This window comes from Symphalangus syndactylus, chromosome 9, assembly GCF_028878055.3.
Source record: "Symphalangus syndactylus isolate Jambi chromosome 9, NHGRI_mSymSyn1-v2.1_pri, whole genome shotgun sequence".
NCBI lineage: Eukaryota > Metazoa > Chordata > Mammalia > Primates > Hylobatidae > Symphalangus > Symphalangus syndactylus.
The window spans coordinates 93380137-93400706 of record NC_072431.2 but is presented as its reverse complement, the minus strand read 5'-3'; the positions used below and the strand labels follow the sequence as shown (position 1 = coordinate 93400706).

The 20570-nt window shown below is 40.4% G+C and overlaps 1 protein-coding gene across 14 annotated transcripts in view; it reads right to left on the bottom strand.

Annotated features, from left to right (window-relative positions):
* The window catches only part of ELMO1 (engulfment and cell motility 1), a 594311-nt gene that overhangs the window by 200396 nt on the left and 373345 nt on the right, over positions 1-20570 (bottom strand). The window lies entirely within an intron of this gene.

The following is a 20570-nucleotide window of genomic DNA, read 5'->3' as shown; positions in this document are numbered from 1 at the left end:
TTCTTTCTGTGAAATATTAATCACAGAATCCCACTTGATGAATTCTGAGGGTTAAATGTTTCACTTGCTATATTTCCTGAAACCTTGTTTTTATTTACTCTTATACTTAAAGGTTTTTTTTTTTCTTTTTCTACCAAACTCACATGAACTGTGGAAAACATTTACTAACTACATAATTGGGTGTAACATTGTTCTATAAATTGCAACTAGTTAGCTACTTTAAATGAATCCTTTCCTCAAGGAATTTTGCTATTAAAATCTGGCTATATAATTTATGAACCTTAAATGGTTTGTCTTCTGTGCAGGTTTTTATAAAAGCTAACTGTCATTAAACAGCAGAGGTTCTCAGACCTTTCATTCCCTTATGATCCATGTTTTTCTTTTCCTTTAGCATCTTTTTTTCTTCCTTTTAATTCTGAGATCTCCAAGATGCTTTCACTTCGCTCAATCCCAGTTGCCTGGGCTCTTGGGGAGCAATGCTCACACCAGTGAATTTCTGTCTGTTGAAACCCCACAGAAGGGCAGAAGCACCTTTCCCTGCTAGCCCAGCAGTGTTCTCCTCTCATCAGGAGAATATGACTGCCTACTCCAGACCGGCCAAGTTCATCCGATCTCTGCTTTTGTTGTCAAGTTACTCCGTCAAAGTAGTTCTTCCTGTTATCATTTGGTGACATTTACTCAAAGCTATTTCATTTCATGCAAAGCCATGTTAGTTTAAAGAACTTCTATCTCCAGCCATCAAGAACAGTGCTTTGTATGTATTAGAGAAATAAAAAACATTTAAAAATTCCAATTTTTATATCTATTCTATCAGAGCTCTCATCAAACCCTTAAGGCCCTCTTTCTCAGGCTGCAACCCACCATATCCAATATTTGCCTTCATATCTAAGTCTACTAAGATTCAATGAATGTATACCATGGGATGACTCTGGAAGTTATAGAAGACGCAATTGTTTAATAAGTCAATATAGACCTATGAATGTGATGTTTCACCTGCTACACAGCTCCTTATCCAAATTTCAAACCTCTTGCATAACTCATCTTTCTTGAGAGAGAGGTCACTGAATGGGGAATCAAAGTAATCACGGTACCAGCTGGAATTAGCAAAGGCAGCAGAATTATCAGATAAACAGGCAAGAGGTGCAACCTGAATTGCTGCAGGGTAGGAAAAAGGTTAGGGTCAACCTTAGCCTGGGAGGAAGCCCAAAGGCCCAGCCTCCGTTCAGCACCAAGGAGAGCACCAACCCCCCCCAGGTCGTGTTTGTCTGAGGCTCCCTAATGATGCAATCTGTCTCTTCCATAACGAAAGCCTGATAGCAGTGTCTGTGATTTACAGAATGTTCAGCAGATGTCTTGGGGTTGGGTGGGTGTCAGGCAGAAAGAATCCAGTTCTCTGCTTTTATATCCCTGAAAGTACTTTTGTCAGAATATTCCTCTAAGAATCTGCATTCATTTCCAGACATGGACAAAACACATTTTAAAAAGTCTTTAGGTTATTTTGTGAGAAGTTAGTACATATGCACATGGCCAAAAATCAAAAGATAAAAAGGAAACTCTAACTTGAATCATAGCAACGTCCATGAAAGACTGACATGTAATTTTGGTTACACAAGAGAGGTGCCCCACAACTCTGCAGGGCATTTTCATTAGTTAAAACACACACACACACAGAAAAAAACAACAACAAAAGACTATTGTCTGGTTTCCTAACAATTCCAAACATTGGTCCTGATTTATCTTCTAGAGTTATATGCAGGAAGTCAAATATCTTTTCACTTGATGATTATTGAAATACTTGAAGAGAGTTCATGTGTTTCCTCTTAAACTTCCCTACTCAAGGCTAATCATACCCCATTTCATCGACTGTTGCTTCCAGACATCATTACCTTCTTCTGGATGTGCTCTTGTGCCCCAGAATGATTCCTAATATTCCAGATATGATCTGAGGCAATATTTATCATGGGACTATTAACTCCCTCCTTGGATCTGGAAACTATATTTTTGTGAGTGTAGCTGGATACTGCACTGGTTTTACTTAGCAGTCATTTACCATGGCTTAGATTGACAGGGTTGTCAACAAAAATGCTGAAGTCCTTTCTCCTCGGGTTATTATCAGTCTCCTCAGTTCTACATGTATGCAATGTGCAATTGACTCTTTAAGTCTATAGAACTTGATATGTCTTATTTGATATGTCTACAGAATTATATCAAATTAAACAAATCTTGATATTTGCCCCATGGTCTCAGTCTACTGGAACATTAAAAAATCTTTAATTATGAAATAAATACTCCTCTTGGTTTGGGGCATCCTGAAAAGTCTGAATGTACATTTTGCATTCCTTTATTCAGATTATGGATTCAAATCTTTAAAAAATACACAGCTAAGGATAGACTCATGCTTCCTCCAGGGAAATGATTCTCAGAAATCTGTAAACATGTCCTTAAGCTAAATCCTAGATACACTATATTCAGGATACCTGTGTAATTTAATATTTATGACATAAAAAATTTATTTTTGGTAGAAATTAAATTTAGTATACTTAAAATGGCTCCAAGTATTTGTTACTTTCTCTTTTAATCATCAAAACCTAGTCTTTTCCAGAATCCATTTAAAAATGTCAGTGGCAACAGTTTCTGAATCTACTTTTAAAGACTGTGATAATGATGACATTCACCCTCAGCCCCTTAGCATACACTAACTAACGGCCTACCAAGAAGATGCATAAGACATGGCCTGTATTTTCAAAGATCTTGGAAGAATGAGAGATTGGTTATGAGCATAAGAACGGCACTGCAAGGAAGAAGGTGGTGTGTGTTATCATAAAGAAATACACAGTTTCAAGGGGCCATTTTGCTTTGGGGTTAGTAATAATAGGTGAAATGTACTAACGTTTTATTAAATATTTTCTCAATATTTAAGGAAATCTTGAGAAAAATGTGAAAATTTTTATCATTTTGTATAATCACAATTCAAGGTAAATTTAAGAACTTCTGTTTATTCATACTACACTCAATGTATATGAGAGATCCGTCTAATTCATGTAGTATTTTAGAGAATCTTTGGGTTTCAAAGTTGGCAGCCATTTTATCCAATCCCTTGTAGATAGCACGCATGCCTACAGTAATTCAGAGGAAGGCACTACTATGTAGCAATCTCCAGTTTCTGGCACCTCTCCCAACTTCATTGAAAACCTGATACAAAATTTTCATTTTCCATGGGCTGTAAATGTGAAACAGACAAGCTTCTTTGATTCAAACATCTTTCCAACCATTCATGCACATATTAGCATATGTATTGCATTTCTTGTCCTAGCAGGAATGCTACTGCTCAAAAACAATAGCACTGAGCATATTCCATCACCCAGGGAACAGATTTCTAAGAAGCTTATCATTTAGCTTTCCCACTACATCCACATCTCCCTTCAGCCATGTCAAAAAGCGGTTGTGACTCATCCTGCAACATAAACACTGGACATTGAAATGAATGTGTGCACATGGCTTCTGTGACCAGTGGATGCAGATACAGAAATGACAACAAGAAACAAAGAGCTGAGACATCTATAGAAAAGACACTGTCCAAACTAGAAGCAGCAGAATATACTGTGAAGAACATAGGCTTTAAAGATTTGGGTGAATGCCATCTCTAACAACTTAGGAGTCCTGTGGATTTGGGCAGGCTGATTTCCCTTTGTGAACCTCAATTTCTTCATCTTTTGGCAATTGAGACTATAGCAGGAGACAAACAAAGACTCCTGGGTCCATAATTATGCAAACTTCAGACTTTCAAGTATGTGTGTAAATCTAGAATCAAAGTTGTAGCAGTCAAGCTACCTAACCCCTTCCACACTCACCTGCCCAAATATCCTCCCAAGAGCCAATGAAATGTGGTCACTTTTTGCAGGATCTGCCCCAATCAGCTTGTGAATCAATGTTCAAGAGGATGTTAGCTCCAGCCCTCCTGCGGGTGGAAATCTCTCGTTGGTTTTATTTTGTCTCCCTGAATTCTGAGGGTAAAAGGCTTCTAGGCAACACACATGCTCACCACATCTGTGTTAAGTCTTGGGTCCTGCAGTACCCACAACTGGACCACTGCATCCAGTTGAGTGGTGCCAATTCTAGTGGGCACCATCATCCTCACTGTCCCCGTCAGCCACGCACCCTGGAGTTACACCATCCGGGTACAGTGGGCATCCACAATCTTTCTAAGGGAGATTGTCCTATCTGTAGTGTCGGCTGTAAGGGCAGCCCTAAATTTTCATGTTTTATTCCATATAATTCATTAAGATTTAGCATTCAACTCAACCTTAATTAGGAACCAAGTAATCACAAGACATTCAGAAACATTTGGTGCTTTAGGAAGAACAAGAGAAATGTAAAGGCAGAATCCTACCCAGAAAGAATTTACAATTTACAATGGTCTGGCTTTCCTCAATAATATTTCAAGAAGATTTTAGTTCCAGTAAAATTTGTTGAGTCGTTCTCACACGTTGGGGGAAAGGTGATTTATAAACACAAGCTATTTTTATTGACTATAGATCCCTAGCCAGTTCTTTACAAGGTTGTGTACCCAAGAGGGAAGAAATGCAGTGATTAAAAAGCAACAACAGTTGCACTTTCTTTTAAGTGACTTTCTTGACAGGGGCACCAGGCAGGGTCAGCTTTTCACATGTCAGTTCACAATGAGATAAATAATTCTCGGAGCACCATCCTTTAGAATTCCTACCGCAACCTCTTGGCTTAGACAAAGCAGAGCTCCTAGGAACACGCTTAAACCAGATCATGCTCCATTAGGATACAGTGTCGGTGACTGTCAGAAAACAGGACAGGATATCCCTACTGCAAACTGAGTTTATTTAATCCATCAGTTTTTGAAGAGGAAAAGGATGACATGGAAAATTAAAGAAGCATAGTCTTCCTCTGGTTGCTTCCAAGCAAACAGATTTGACTTGAAAAGCAGGCTGAAAGGCACCAAGGGCAGGATCCCTTTGAATGCTTAGAGGAAACGTGCCCTGGCACCAACAGATGGAAACGTCTATCATCCAAACAGCCTATTTCATCCTTGTGTGAGTGTGCATGTGATGGTGGGGAGGGCAGGGGGAGAAATACAATGATATACTCAGGGCAAGAACAGTGGAGCCCATTGGGGGATTTGGGAGTCAGAGTCCTGAGTTCCAGCTCTGATTTGGTCCCCTTTCAGCTGGGGCATCTTGTGCCAGTTACTGCACCTCTGAATAGGTTCTCTCATCTGTCAAATGGAAATGAAGATAGTATCTATTTAATAGCATGGCTTCAGTATTAAATAATTAATGTAAAAATTCTTATCAAAAATGTCCAACACACGATAAGGACTCAAAAATATCTGTATTATATTTTTAGTAGGTTAGGTATAATATAGAAAAGACGAGGAAGAGGGTGCTTAACACGATTGTTAAATAAATGAAAACAAATATGTAACAAGACAGAAATAAATTCTAATCATTTTATGGGAAATTATATAACCAATGGCCGGTTTTACATTATTTTTTCCTTTAATACATTTGTGGTGGGCTTTACACCCTGACTCTGATATAAGATGTTAAAATCAATGATATTGTGGTACACAGTTGTCATGTGTTTTGAAAAAAAAGTTAAGAACCATTTAGGAATACGTTTAAGTTTATAGGATTAAAGAGAATGAAGTGTTAGAAGACTGAATCCGTTAGTGATCTCCAGAAGGCACAGCCTGCCCTTTGTGGGGTAGATGTGTCCTGCCACCTGTCACTCTGGGTAGAAAATGGGAAAATGATTTTAAAGTGACATCCAATTCTCCTTAAGCCATCAGGTTCTCATGAAATAATCTACACAAGAGCTTCTTTCATGAGCTTTGTTCTTTACAAGGCCTTCATTACTCCTTCATTCAGATGTCCCCAAGATACAGAAGCTTTATCCACTTCAGTAACACCACGTTAGCCCAGCAAATTCAGAGCATCATTGGTAGAGGAGAAGCTAGTTTGTCCTTTTCAATGCAGATGTGTGCATGTACACACACACACAAGCACATGCCCACCATGAATTGACCTCTGGGTTGATTAGTGAGAACATTTCTCTTCACATTTCCAAGCTTCATCTAAAAATTGGGTTTAGAGGGGAGTACTGGCAGTTCAGTTAGTTAATGATCTCTACTTTCAGACCAGAAAACATTTTCTGTTACATTTGTGCATTGCCATAATATTACCAACTTCCTATTGTGTCAGCTAACACCATTTGAAAATTCTTATACCATTACCACCATTTAATAAAGAGCAAGATGTTATTAACCCTAAAGAACTTGGTGGGACTTGGTTACAGAAAAAGTTTATTCCTTCAGTGCTAAGGAGAAAAGACAAAGGGCAACTTTACACAGGCACACACGCGTGCACAGAGGTAAGTGCATGCATGTACACTCACACACAGTGTACATTATATGACTGGCTACTGAACAGTGAAACTCCACTCCAGGCTAGCAAGGTCTTCAGTCTAGAGTTCCTTGGACTCTGTCAATGCTAAGGTCCCTTCTCCTTCTCACTGTTTTTGATTCTGTGGTCTGGTTTCATATAAATGTTAAGTCATCTTCTCTGGGATGTTTCACTCAAGTCACAGCAACAGAGGTGCAAAATTAAAAAAATCCCACCCTCATACGAGAGATTTTTTAGCTAGCTTATGATATTTTCATTGTAGATTTTTAAATTCACTTAAAAAACCTAAAAGGCAAGGGGTCATGCACCAACCTCTCTCTCTCTTGCTCTCTTCACCTAACCTGTCCCTTCACTTTCCTGCTGCACTGGGGTGGGGGACATGCCAACCAGAAGTGGGCAGAGAAGAGAGTGAGGAAAAGGAGGGAATCTGTCCAGGCTTTCATCAGACTGACTGGAGGTACTGACGCGAAATGATTCTGTGTCTGCATAACAGTAAATGCACACCTTTTGAAGGTTCCATGAGGGCTCCATTCCTTCTGTGGGAGTGTGATATTGAGAGGTGACAGCGTGCTGGCAGTCCTCACAGCCCTCGCTCGCTCTCGGCGCCTCCTCTGCCTGGGCTCCCACTTTGGTGGCCCCGGTGCAGGATCCACTGGGTGAAGCCAGCTGGGTTCCTGAGTCTGGTGGAGATGTGGAGAACCTTTATGTCTAGCTCAGGGATTGTAAACGCATCAATCAGCACCCTGTCAAAACAGACCACTCAGCTCTACCAATCAGCAGGATGTGGGTGGGGCCAGATAAGAGAATAAAAGCAGGCTGCCCCAGCCAGCAGTGGCAACCTGCTCAGGTCCCCTTCCACACTGTGGAAACTTTGTTCTTTCGCTCTTTGCAATAAATCTTGCTACTGCTCACTCTTTGAGTCCACACTGCATTTATGAGCTGTAACACTCACCACGAAGGTCTGTAGCTTCACCCCTGAAGCCAGCGAGACCACGAGCCCACCGGGAGGAACGAACAACTCCAGATGGGCCGCCTTAAGAGCTGTAACACCCACTGTGAAGGTCCACAGCTTCACTCCTGAGCCAGCGAGACCATGAACCCACCAGAAGGAAGAAACTCTGAACACATCCGAACATCAGAAGGAACAAATTCCGGACACGCCGCCTTTAGAACTGTAACACTCACCGCGAGGGTCCGCGGCTTCATTCTTGAAGTCAGTGAGACCAAGAACCCACCAATTCCGGACACAATATGACCTTTCCTCCAGAGAATCTCAATGCAGGATGCCCTGGGGATACTCCAGGACTAAGGAAGCCTAGAAGACACTTCTAGGAAACCAACTGGCCCTGATTCCACATGGGCCATATCCTCATCTGAGAGTACTTGGTTAAAGGACTCCTCAAAGATTGTGAAATGTTTCGAAAATCTTTAGTTAGCAGTCTGATATCATCCATACCCAAAAACGATTTCTCAGAGATTTCCAGAACCCATCGTGGGTTTCTTCTTTTCATGGGGACACCCAAGAAATGACCAAGGGGGATGCTGGGGAAGGGTCTATACCCATTAGGCACAGTATCACCACATATGAGGCATTCCATTGGCTCAGGATGTCTCACTCGGGCCACCTGAGGCAAGGAAAGGTCTCCCTGTGGTTAGAGTCTCAGATGAGAATTTCATGCTGGAATATTTTCCAATGCTCAGTGAACTACCCTGAGTTGGCTCCTTTATATTCACTCCAAGTATTTTAAATAAACGCAAGGGAGCCAATTCTGATCCACCAGGGAAAATATCACTCCACCGGGGGCTTTTACAGACAGATACTCTGTGGAACAGGGTTCCAGCAAGTCACAACCCTTTGCAGTGCTTGTCAAGAGTGGAAGATTAAAATTATTTCAAGGCAGGAATGCAAGCTTAGAGCCAATGTATCAGCTTTTTATGGGAACATCATAAAAATCAGATAACTTATCCTTGCTGAAAACTAATATTATGTGCGTCAATCTTCTAGTATAGTGTAGTAGGAACTATTTTATGGACTATTGTTATATTTTTCCTCTTTCACTGGGTGACAGAAGCCATTTCTGTGTTTCACTGCTTTTCAGTATGAACTGCCATCAATAATATCTCACAGAGCCAAAAATGATTCACTATTATGTTAATCATTTGAAATTATTTTTAGCTGGGAAGGAGATTCAGACTTTAATGGCCACTTAAGGAAACGTGGCTTTGAAGTCATGTGCAGGAGGCCCCAGACAGCACAGCTGAATTCTAGGGAGGTTTCTTTTTTCTTTATTATTGTCTTCCTCTCTCAAACGTTCCAACCAGAGACCTCATGGCACCATAGCAATAATGGTAACAATGCCTTTCATTTTCTCATTAGATCCCAATGGCTCCAAATTACCACTCAGAGCTGGAAATGCGAAAAGGGAAAGAAATGATAAATAAATGACTTGCCCAAGGGCAGGCACAGAACTACACATGGGCCACCTGTTGGCGTTTAGTTCTGACAATATCACTTTTAGAAGTTTCTGTGATACAACCTCAGGAGGAGGATGGAAACAAGATACCTACAAGGAAATACGTGGATTGGGCACCTACTATGGATTAGGCCCTTTGTTAGGGACTTTCATATCTGTGATCACATTGACCTTCATAACAGTCCCATGAGGTAAGAATTATTACACATGCTTTCATAAAGAGAACCTAAATTAAATAACTTGTCAAGTGTCACAGAACCAGCAAGAGGCAAAGTGAAAGTTTAATCATGTAATTCCAGCCTTGGCACTGAGAAAGTGAAGACTTGTCTTTTAATGAGGCATAGTTCTTTTCTTTTCAGTTGGAAATGGGTGTACGGAATTTTAAACAATTGACCAAACATATACACCATGGAATACTACACAGCCATATAAAAGAATAAAATCGTGTCCTTTGCAGCAACATGGATGCAGCTGGAGGCCGGTATCCTGAGTGAATTAACCCAGGAACAGAAAACTAAATATTGCATATTCTCACTTATAAGTGGGAGCTAAACACTGGATACACAAGGACACAAAGAGGAGAATAACAGACACTGAGAACTACTAGGAGGGAAGAGAGGGTGGCAAGGGTTGAAATCTATTGCATATTATGCCAACTACCTGGGTGACACTGGTACACCAAGTCCCAGTGAAATGCAATTTACCCATGTAACAAATCTGCATATGTACCCTCTGAACCTAAAAGTCAAAAAATAAAATAAAATAAAAAACAACAAAAAACTCAAGTGACCAAAACATAAAAACTTTAGTCAGTAATTCCTTTAAGTTTTACTGCCCATAAAATATTAGATCATTGGCTTTTTCAAAATTTGATTTACACTATAAACTAAGTAAATTAATTTGTCAAAAATTGGGGGTAATGTCCCAAGTCACCGGATTCTGGCCCAATTTGGTGATGGGCTGGGGAGGAGGGACACACAGAGGAGACAGGGGAGGACAGAGACACAGAAGGTTTCTGTCCACAGAGGCTCCTACACTAAGATTCCGATTTCCAAGTACACATCTGAATGACTATTTCTGTCAATGACTACTCTCGATTTCCCAAATTTGGTTATCATTTATATTTTGGTTTTGCAAAGATGATACCTGTCACAACCTTAGGTTTGCTTTGGCATAAACTGTTTTACCTTCATTTGTCACTGACAGAACAGAGTGCTCAGAGAACCAGAAACAGATTAATGGGGATGGGGTGGGTCATTTTACATGGAAATCTGGCAGAATAGAATAGGTAGTTTTCTTTCGTGTTGAAGGTACAAGGGATTTGAAAGGAACAGACATAACTGGTCCTAAAGACCAGTTGGTCTGTCACGTACTGTATAAAACTAACATAGAGGTAGCCTTCCTTCAAAGCACTGGACACAGCCACAAAGTAGAGATCTCCTTAATGCAAAAAGACATGTTCTAGAGAGAAGCTTTATTGAAACAAAGAATACAGCAGGCCTAACGAATAGTGGAACAAAGTGACTAGGGTTGCCCAGAATTCAATCACATGGTGGTAGCACTTATTGACCCAACCTCTTTCCTCCCTCACTCCCACCCGTCCTTCTTTCCTTCCACAATGCTTTTGTGGCCACCATATACAAAACAGACATCGAGATGGACTAGTGGAGAATGGTGACAAGTCAGCCAGTGGTCTTCAAGGAGGGGACATGTAAACAGCCAATAAAAAATCAAGTCATTTAGCAATGGGGTACCTTAAGGAGACTGTGCTGTCTGCTGCCTTTTATAACGAGCATGGATTATTTAAAAATCAAAAAGAACAATAAATTATATTAAAATAAATACACTGAATGGCATCAATACTCATGGGGTTTTCTCTATGTCTCAGATATTTAGATTAATTGCCAACCTAAAAGGTTTCCGCATTTTAATATTTTTTATTCAGGATTTTATCCTTTTCATTCCTAATATTCTGTGACCCCAGATGTGCTTCATTTAACAAAAATGGAGGGTCACACTGAAAGGCAACTCGTGACTTTGGACAGAAATAAACCCTGGCCGGGTTACATTTCATTCTATGAGAAGTGTTCAGCATTCAACCTGCAGCATCCTAGTTGACACAGCAGCATCCTGTAATTACCCCTAAAGGCCATTTGATTTGATAATATATTCACCACCATGTATAATTTACATAATGTTTTACAATTATCCATTAATATGCAAATGTTAGGCTAAAGATTATGTGGCCTAGAAATGCAATGCAAGTATTTCTCTGACAATCACGCTCTGTGTGTATATAGATATCTAACCTGATAGGCCTTTCAATGTTAGTGAAGGAATGACTCATGGTGATTAACAAGAAATGAGAATGAGCCCAGAATTCTAAATTTGCAATTCACTTACCACAGTACATAAAGCCATGTTAAGTTCAATAAATGCTATGAGGATGAACATTTTTCTCTCTAAATTTCTTACATGGATCTCTGGGATGTCAGAAAGCCTGTCAAAACCAGCACCAAAGGTGGGAATTGGTTTAGAAACGTGCATCCTTTAGACATGTAACTACCATGAAAGTAACTCACCAAGTGTATATTATGACACACTAATCAGATAAACAGCTGTGAAATTAAATCCTCTTTCACCTTTCCCCAACAATAATCCATCTACGAAGGGAAAAGGAAATGAAAGTGGGGAAAGGGATAAATACTTATGTCACTTTAGCATCACTGTTGATGTGTTAAATGTACAAAAGCCAGGAAATTCAGTTACCGTTCCCATAGCAACTGCAGCTTGCCTCCTGGACCTGGTAAATTAAGTTATGAAAATTAATCCCACTTAGAACATGAGGAAACACTGCCCCTAAGCAAGGGAAACCACAGTTAGGTCGAACTTTGTATTAACTGAGTAGCAAGCTCTCCTCAAGATGAGGTCCAGAGGAAAAGACGGTTGCATGAGCAGCTCACTGCAGGCTACTTTCCAGGAAAAGAAAGGTTTCCTTCAGCTGGTATGACCTGACCAGCTGACAGCCCAGTGAGTGGGAGCCTAGACATTCCAGAGGCATCAGAGAGAAAATAACAGACACAGCTCCCCTACACATGCAGGCCCACGATGCAAATTTATTTAATCCTGCCGGTAAGAAAATAAGCTACCATATACGTGGTGTACCTTACTACTACTGGTGAATGCCAATTTTCTTAGGATTCAATGAAAAGGCCAGCAGAGAAAAGGGGACAGAAATCTGAAACTTATGTGAAAGTCAAAGCTTCAAGTCTTATGTGATTGTCATTCAAATGGATACTCACACCTGGACCAAGTCTGACTGTATTACCTGAGGAGGGCTGTAGGTTGTATTTTAAATCAATAAGCAGCTTTTGGTGACTAGATAAATCCTGGTGAAAATTCACCCAATTAAGATTTCTTTACTATGCTGGTACTTATTTTCAGGTTCAGTAAGGGATCTAAATCTTCAAAATAAAAACTAATAAAAGGTCCTACAGTCAGTACTAAACAAAGTTAAAAAAATTATAAGACAGGCATATACTTTCTTTCCCTAATGAATACAACAAATTAGTTTTGGAACTAAACTGTAAACATTACCTATAGTATCAGCAATAGATATGGAAGTCAAATGACATATTATTTAATAGTAAGTGTTTTCAAGCCATGATCACAGTCTTTCTCTTCATCACAGCTTCTACCATCATCCTGGGCTGCTTTTAAATCCTCTTGTATGACCCTTGGCCTCATCTCCAATGACCCTTCTCCCAATTCACCTCCACTATCTCCCTCCACAGTCACCCTTGAGCTGAGAGTATTGAGAAAACGCACGATCACCAGAATCAGCACATTCCAACACTCAAGTTTTTGAAGACTGCCTCCTCTCCTACCTCCTTAAGTAGTAAGTACCACTGCTGTAGTTGTTCAATCGGGTCAAAACCGCAAGTTCAACCAGCTCCCTCCTGCCACCACAACCACTTTCTCCCATGCAGATTCCATGGTCCATTATTACAATCATGCTCTTTCTGCCAAATTGCCTAAATTCCTAAATTCTTTCATCCTTGGATCTTCTGCCATATCCACCTATCATAGTCCTAACCATAGAGGAGCTCCACAAGCTTCTTTCTCTGGACCTACATGGAGCAGCTGAAGTGTCTGTGAGAACACAGTCCCACCAGATGGCCTCACTACAGTCAGGATCCAAACCATCAGCTGGGCCCTTGACACTGCCTGGGCATTTTCTCGTGTTCCTCTAGACATCCTGTGCTCACATGCTGCACAACATCATTTCATAAATTTTCTACTGTCTTTAAACCTTGCTCATTGACTCCCCTCATGCTAGGAGGGTGATGCTGCATCCTTCATAGAGAAAATGGAACCACTGGTAGGGAGCTCGTGTCCCACGGAGCTCCTGCCCTTGGATCTGCATATCCTCTGCGATGCAGTAGAAACCGCAGGGACTATGTATGAGGGCTGGAGCATCAGATCATCAGGTTCCAGTCCTGGGTCCAAGGTTTGACAGCCAGTGGGCCTTGGGCTAGTTAGTACCCCTCTGTGCCTCGGATTCCTCATCTATGAAGACACAAGGACACTACCTGCCTCAGTGGTGTAGCTGTTACAGGAAATACTACACGCAAAGCCTGCAGAACAGTGTTTGGCACACAGTACACACTCAGAAATGTTATCCTTGATAATTATCACTGTTATTATGAATCTTGGCTCTCTCCTCTCTCATCCTTCTTACTTTCCCTATTAAAATCCTTCCTGCTTTTAAAAGCCAATCTCCCCATAAGTACTCAGATCCTATCTCCTTCCCCCATCTGCAGAGACTAGGCTCCATCAGTGTCTCCTCTCTCTCCTGCACGTCTCTCCTGCCTACAGTGGATCCTGTCTATCTGTATTCAGATATGCTCAGCAGTATGCAGTACCTGTTTAACAGCTAGCTTTTGGTGGGGATGGTGGGGTCTTAGTTGTGTTTGCCAGTTTCTGTAGTGTAAATATTCCCACCATAGCCAATTCTAAGCTGCCCACTGTTTAACGACTGGCTACCAAACTTGCTGAAAATAATTGGCTCTAGTCCATCGGTGATTTATGTTGGAGTGTCTCTCATCTTTACACAAACAAACTCCCAAACACCACCATAAAAAAAAACAAAATGAAAACCCAGCCAGGATTCTAACACACACCTCCACCTCCCACCCCAAACAGCTATTGCCCTATCTCTTCATTCCCCTTCATGGCTAGTCCCCTTATTTTTTTTTGAGGTGGGCCCTTTCTATGTTGCCCAGGCTGGTCTTGCAACTTCTGGGCTCAAGGGATCCTAGCACCTCAGCCTCCCAAGTAGCTGGGATTATAGGCATGCACCCACCTGTGGCTACCATCTTGAAAAGAGGTGTCTCCATCACCCCAGGCCTAACATCTACTCTGCCTTCCATCGCCTTCCATCCCTCCATGAGAACTGCGCTAGCTAAGGACTCCAAAGTCCTCCAGGAAACAATTCAGTCCTCTTCTAACTTGACTCTTAGCAGCATTCACTGGTGTTTCCATGTCTTCTGGTTCTGCCCTTCCCCCTCAAGTCACTCTTTCATGTGGTCACCCTCCTCCTCCTCTAGAAGCCCTTAAATGAAGGTCTTCCATGGGTTTGCATGCTGGACCTCTGTTCTTCCCACTCCAAATTCTCTTGAGACAATCTTAACTCATCTCATAAGTTTAATACCAACCCACATGGAAAAAAGTGCCAATTTATTTTCTCTGCATAGGTTTTCTTTTTGGGTTCTCTGTCTGAACGTATCTATTTTGAAAATGAAAACACTCGTGCTCGCGGACTGGAGGAACAAAACAAGCATAGAGACACTGCCTGCCCTGACAACATTCATGCAATCTGGGAAAAAGAAACAATCTGAAAAGTTATGTCTGTGACTCACTGATATGGTTTGGCTGTGTCCCCAACCAGATCTCACTCTGAACGGTAATAAGCCCCACATGTCACAGGCAGGGCCAGGTGGAGATAACTGAATCATGGGGCAGCTCCCCTCATACTGTTCTCATGGTAGTGAATACGTCTCACAAGATCTGATGGTTTTATAAATGGGAGTTCCCTTGCACAAGCTCTCTTGCCTGCTGCCATGTAAGATGTGACTTTGTTCCTTGTTCACCTTCAGCCATGACTGTGAGGCCTCCCCAGCCACGTGGAACTGCGAGTCAATTAAATATCTTTCCTTTATAAATTACCCAGTCTCGGGCATGTCTCTATTAGCAGCATGAGAACAGATGAATAAACCTGCCAGCCAGGTAAATCACAACCACATGAGGAAGAGACGGAATCAAAACTGTAGGGCACTGAATGTGGCATGTCCATTAATGCAAGCACTTATGCCTGGGTGTACAGCCTTACTTCTCTGAATCTAGTATTTAGCCATTTGAGGGCAATGGCAAGAATGAGGCAAAACTGAATCTCCCTCAGCATGAAGTGATTCTCCAAGCACAGATGCAGGCCCCTTCCTGGCTGTGGCCACTGGGTTTTCCCTTGGTACCCAGTACCCAGGCCTTTTGGGGTCATTCTCCAAAGAAGGCACTGTGGCTACAGGCCAGTAGGCCTCTGTGCCTCAAAGAGCCTCAAAGAGTTCTAGTGTTCTATGCCACTGTAGGATGACTATAGTTAATAATAATATATAGTTTCAAATAGTTGGAAGGAGGATATCGAATGTTCCCAACACAAAGAAATGATAAATGACTGAGATGATGGATATGCTAATTATCCTGATTTGACCACTATACCTAGTATATATCAAAATATTACTGCGTTCCCCATGAATATGTACAATTATTATTTGCCAATTAAAAAATAAAATAAAAGAGCTATTGATAAAGAGAACATTGGACTCAAGAGCTCGCATCAGTTTTAGGGTAGAGCAAAATTAATTTTAAAAATCCAGAAACAGAGGGCACTATGTTTTGATCTGCTCTGATACTTGGAAATCCACTTGCATTACCAGCTAAGAAAAACTAGGGGGTCACAATAACCTACAAGAAGATTTTTGACTGATTAGACAGCAATACCCATCAAAAGGACTTAGGAGTAAATTCTCTATCTGGGAAGCTTTTGGGGCACAAAATATTTTTTACAGACTGAATTTATGAGACAAACTTTGTCAGAATTTAAAGAAGATCTCATAAAAATCAGGATCCATGTATTCTCCAGAAACTCATCCATTCATTTTCAGGTAAAGGTTTAAATTTATAGATGCCACTGATTACTGAGGGTGGCAGGCAACCCAAGCATTCATCTACAGACATGATGCTTTGAGAGTAAACATTCTGATCACATGGTGCTAAAGTACCCCATCAATTGAAAAGAAAGTAAGAAATCAACATGGAAAAATGTATCCAGTCCACACATATATGCTGAGCATCTCACTGCTTTTCAGGTCTGTTGGTCAGTAGGGTACAGTGATGAACAAAATATCTAAACATATGTGCAACAAAGAGCGACAGAAATGCAAAGTATTTTCTTCTTATACTTCATATTCTAATTATTGTATTATGTACAGATATTTATTTTCTTCCCATACTTCCTTTTCTAATTATTCTATTATGTACAGTTATCTGTTTCATCATCAGGAAAAGAAGCGGAGCCTTGTTTAAGGAAAAGATGTCGAGAGAGATAATTTCAGAAATGACTTCAGACATTTAAAACATTAAAACAACCTTGTTTCTAAGTTACCTCTATTAACTTTAGAATTACAAAATTAACAAACTAGAAATAGAAATTGTTAGTCTGCAACAGCTTGAAACTCACATAATCTTTCTTTTTTGAAAAGACAGAATTTTCCTGTTATTAACACCATAAAGGTTAAAAAAAAAAAGCTTCTTTGAAAGAAGTCATGTGGCTAATAAATGTGTTCTTGAAGGCTCTTCTTGGACTGGAGTCACTGACAAATCTCAGAAGGATGAGTTGAAATATAAACTCTAGGCGAGCTATTCTCACTCATAAATAAAACAGTTCGAACTCTGCTTGGGGTTATGAGAATCTGAAATTCAGTATTATGGAGGTACTCAGAACATTTGCATTTGAACATTAGAGACCAAATACTGGACTAAGAGAATGGAGAAGACCAACAGGTAATAGCAGGCACAGATGGCCTGGGCACAGGTCTACTGCTCTTGAGTGGAACTGACTGTGGGTCACGTGTTCCACTTTGACACATGGGAAAGTTCACATGCCTCATCCCTTCCCCAGGCAGGCCCTAATGAAGGCTGTGGTAACATGAGATGGGTTGTGCAGTAAAGCAGTTCCCAGCTGTCCAGGGGAAACTCTATCCCAGTCTCCCTGTCTCAGGAAAGTACAGTTTCTTAGCAAGTGAGAGTGACATTAAAGAGACATTCTTGAACCTGCTCTAGGAAACCACCTGTAACCTTTGGCACTTTACCTATTCTTAGTAATAGAATATTTGTGACCACTAAGATGTGATAATGTCACAGTTGAGAGTGGCCAATAATATGACACTTATTGTCAACATTAATTCCCAAGACATACCCCCATCTCTTCTTATTGCAGTTGCTAGTATACCTATGAGGCCCACTCTGTTAAGGCAGATGAATTTTAGCATATGCCCCAGTAAAACACAAATAAGAAAATCAATTTCATAGAAGAACAAAACATTTAAGATACAGGTAACTCAGAAATTAATACGCAATGTCTCAGACTTATATAACTGAGAGAGTAGAGAGAACTACAGTTGGTTCATTACCCAATATAATGGTATAATGAAACTAAGGAGTGTTCACGCTGGTTTACAAAAGGGGAGATAGTGGTGCTCACTAAAGCACAGATAGCTTGATGGATTCCTACAGAAATCTCCTTTAGGAGGGAGGTCTGGGCCCCACAAGCAAACATTACATAGTAATGAGCCTGACTCCTGGGTCATGAGATGGTCCCCCAAATTATTGAAGGCTATAAATCTTAAATATAAAGGTGGTAATACAAAATAAGTATAAAACAGCAGTTTGAATTTCAGTGACAATTCTACATGTGAAATGTAAAAGTGTTAATGACCTCATTTTGAAATGATTGGTCACATGTCTCCAAATGCCTCATCTCTCCATGTAAGAGTCAGGGTTCTATCCTGACAGTAAGACACTCCTTCATTCCTCTCAGATTGCAGCTGCTGCTCCCTGGGAGCCTCCCAGTGGTGGGAACAGCTCCACTCCCGTTCTAAACCACTAAGAGCTCCAATAAACGGTTACCATTTACTCCCAGGGTTGGCCAGTAAGCCCCTCCCCACTCCTCCAGTAAGTCTAACTAGAGATGAAAGGAATACATTAAAAAAAATGTGCTTTATCTACACCTGACAAGTCTGGTCCTAAGACCTCTCTAAACAGATCTAAGCGACCTATTTAGAAGGAAAAGAATATGTTTCTTGATGAAAACCACTCAAATTAGTAAATTAATTCTTGGTCTGATAAAGTCAAAACAAATCCACTCCATCACTTCCCAACCCCTTCATGTATGAGGCAGGGGAAAAATCTAGAACCAGAGTTACTAAAATCAGAAAAGTTCTAGCAGCTGCAAACATAAAATTAAGAAATTCCCTAGAAGAGAAATTCTCAAATTGTGCCTCACTGTAGCAAAGAAAAGTGAATGACTAATAGGTGCTAAAATTTCTAAAGTCTCACATCTCATAACATGCCCCCAATTTATAATTTATTTCATAACAAGCACTTTTAGCTCAATCTTTGGAAGAAATGTTTCAAATGGAATTGATCTCTGATTTTATACTAAAAGTTGATGAGAAAATGGGTCTCAGAATTAGTAATAAACTTTGCTAGAATGTTCCTACTGACTTAAAAATTAAGAATTGGAAGAATTTTATAACTAAAATATTGTTGTATTCTATTTTGATCCATCTTACCAGCATAAGTTGAAATTTTTCTTATGTGAAGTTACTCCAATTTCACCCTTTTTAACTTTGAGAACATGAGTTAATTTCTGTGCTCTCTCTGCATATTTATATCTAAATCCTAGATTTGCTTGAAAATGTGAATTTTATCAGTTGTCAGAGGCAACTCAACATAGGAGGGTGACGAGGGGAGAAAACAAAATTATATTCAAATGAAACTTAAGCTGGCTCCCATCTGGCTAAACTTTAAGCTTCAAATAAATGCAATTTTCTTTTCTTCACCTCATCCAATCAGACACAGAAGATATTCCTCTAGGGGGTAAGAAGATAGCAATCGAAGAAGGCAAAAGAGGGAAAACTGCCACTGCATCCTCTTACATCCTCATCACCGTACGTTCCCGGCACCATTGGATGGCAGAGGAGCCCATGCTGCTTAAGTCTCTTCATTCTGTGGCTCTTCACAAGCCTTCCACATCTTGAGGAGTGTGATTAAACAGACGAGAAGAGGATATGAGAATATGAGAGGCTGGGAAAAATTCATATGAAGATGCAATCCTCTTGTATTCTTTCTTTCTTTTTCATCTATAGTAGAGGGCTAAGACCATAAAAAGTACTTCTTTATCAATTTAGTTCACTAAAAATATCGCACCCTTTCTTGATTTCCATTGGAATTTGTGAACCGTGTGTGTGTGTGTTACACTTAAAACACATATTTAAGTATCAGCCTTGGATAATAGCTGTAAATTGGAAACCACGATCAGCAAATACATGGGTTTCCAGCCTCCTGCTCTCATCTGTGTCTTGAGCAAGGCTTTCTTGTTTGGTCTGGCCATTCCTGGCTTCTAGTGAAAGATGATGTGATGGATTTCAGAATGATGGGTAGGTACCAGCTTTACTCTGTTGTCAGGGAGGGCTCCTGGCTCACCCCGTGGAACTAACCACACCTGGATTAATAAACTAAGTAGGGTAATCCAGTTAAAGGGAGCATCTGTGATGGATTTTCTCTTCTGGAACATTCCTTTATATACAATTCACAAAGGGGAGGCATACTCTCATTGAGGAATCAGTGCATCATCCTAACAGTTAACTCAGTGAGATTAGTGGAGATTTATGTCAATGAGCCTAGATTTACTTTCACCACATTCCCCCACCGATTATCCTCCACCAACTGAGAACTACTAGTCAAAGAGGCAAAACTCATTGTCCAGAGAAAACTTTTAGGAGAACTGAAAATAGCCTGTATCTTGATTTTGATGGTGGTTACATGATGGTACACAGTTACCAAAACTAAAGAACTGTACATCAAAAAAAAGGGTAAATTTTACGGTATAAATTATCCCTCGATGACTCTGACTTAAAAGGAGAACAAAAAAAACAAAGAAAACTGAATCTCAACTGGCATTAAACCAGTATATTGAGTGGAAGAAGAGAGACAAAAAGCTACACATTGTAGGATTCCATTTACATGAATAGTAGGTAGAAAAGAAAGAGAATAAATTATTCATCCCTTCCACCTCCACCCCTACACATACAAACCTCATACTCTTCACCATGCCCACAATCTTAGGAAAAAAAAAAATGTATTTTTCCCAAAGCTGGCCTCACGCTTTCAAAAAGAAATTAGCAAGACACTTCATAACTGTGTTTCAGAGTCTTGAGTGGGACTACTGTTCAAGAACAGAATCAATTTTGGATGTTTTGATTCAAATCTCCTAAGGAGAACTCAACTCCAGAGAGAGCTCAATGGTGGTGTACACGTAGTCTCT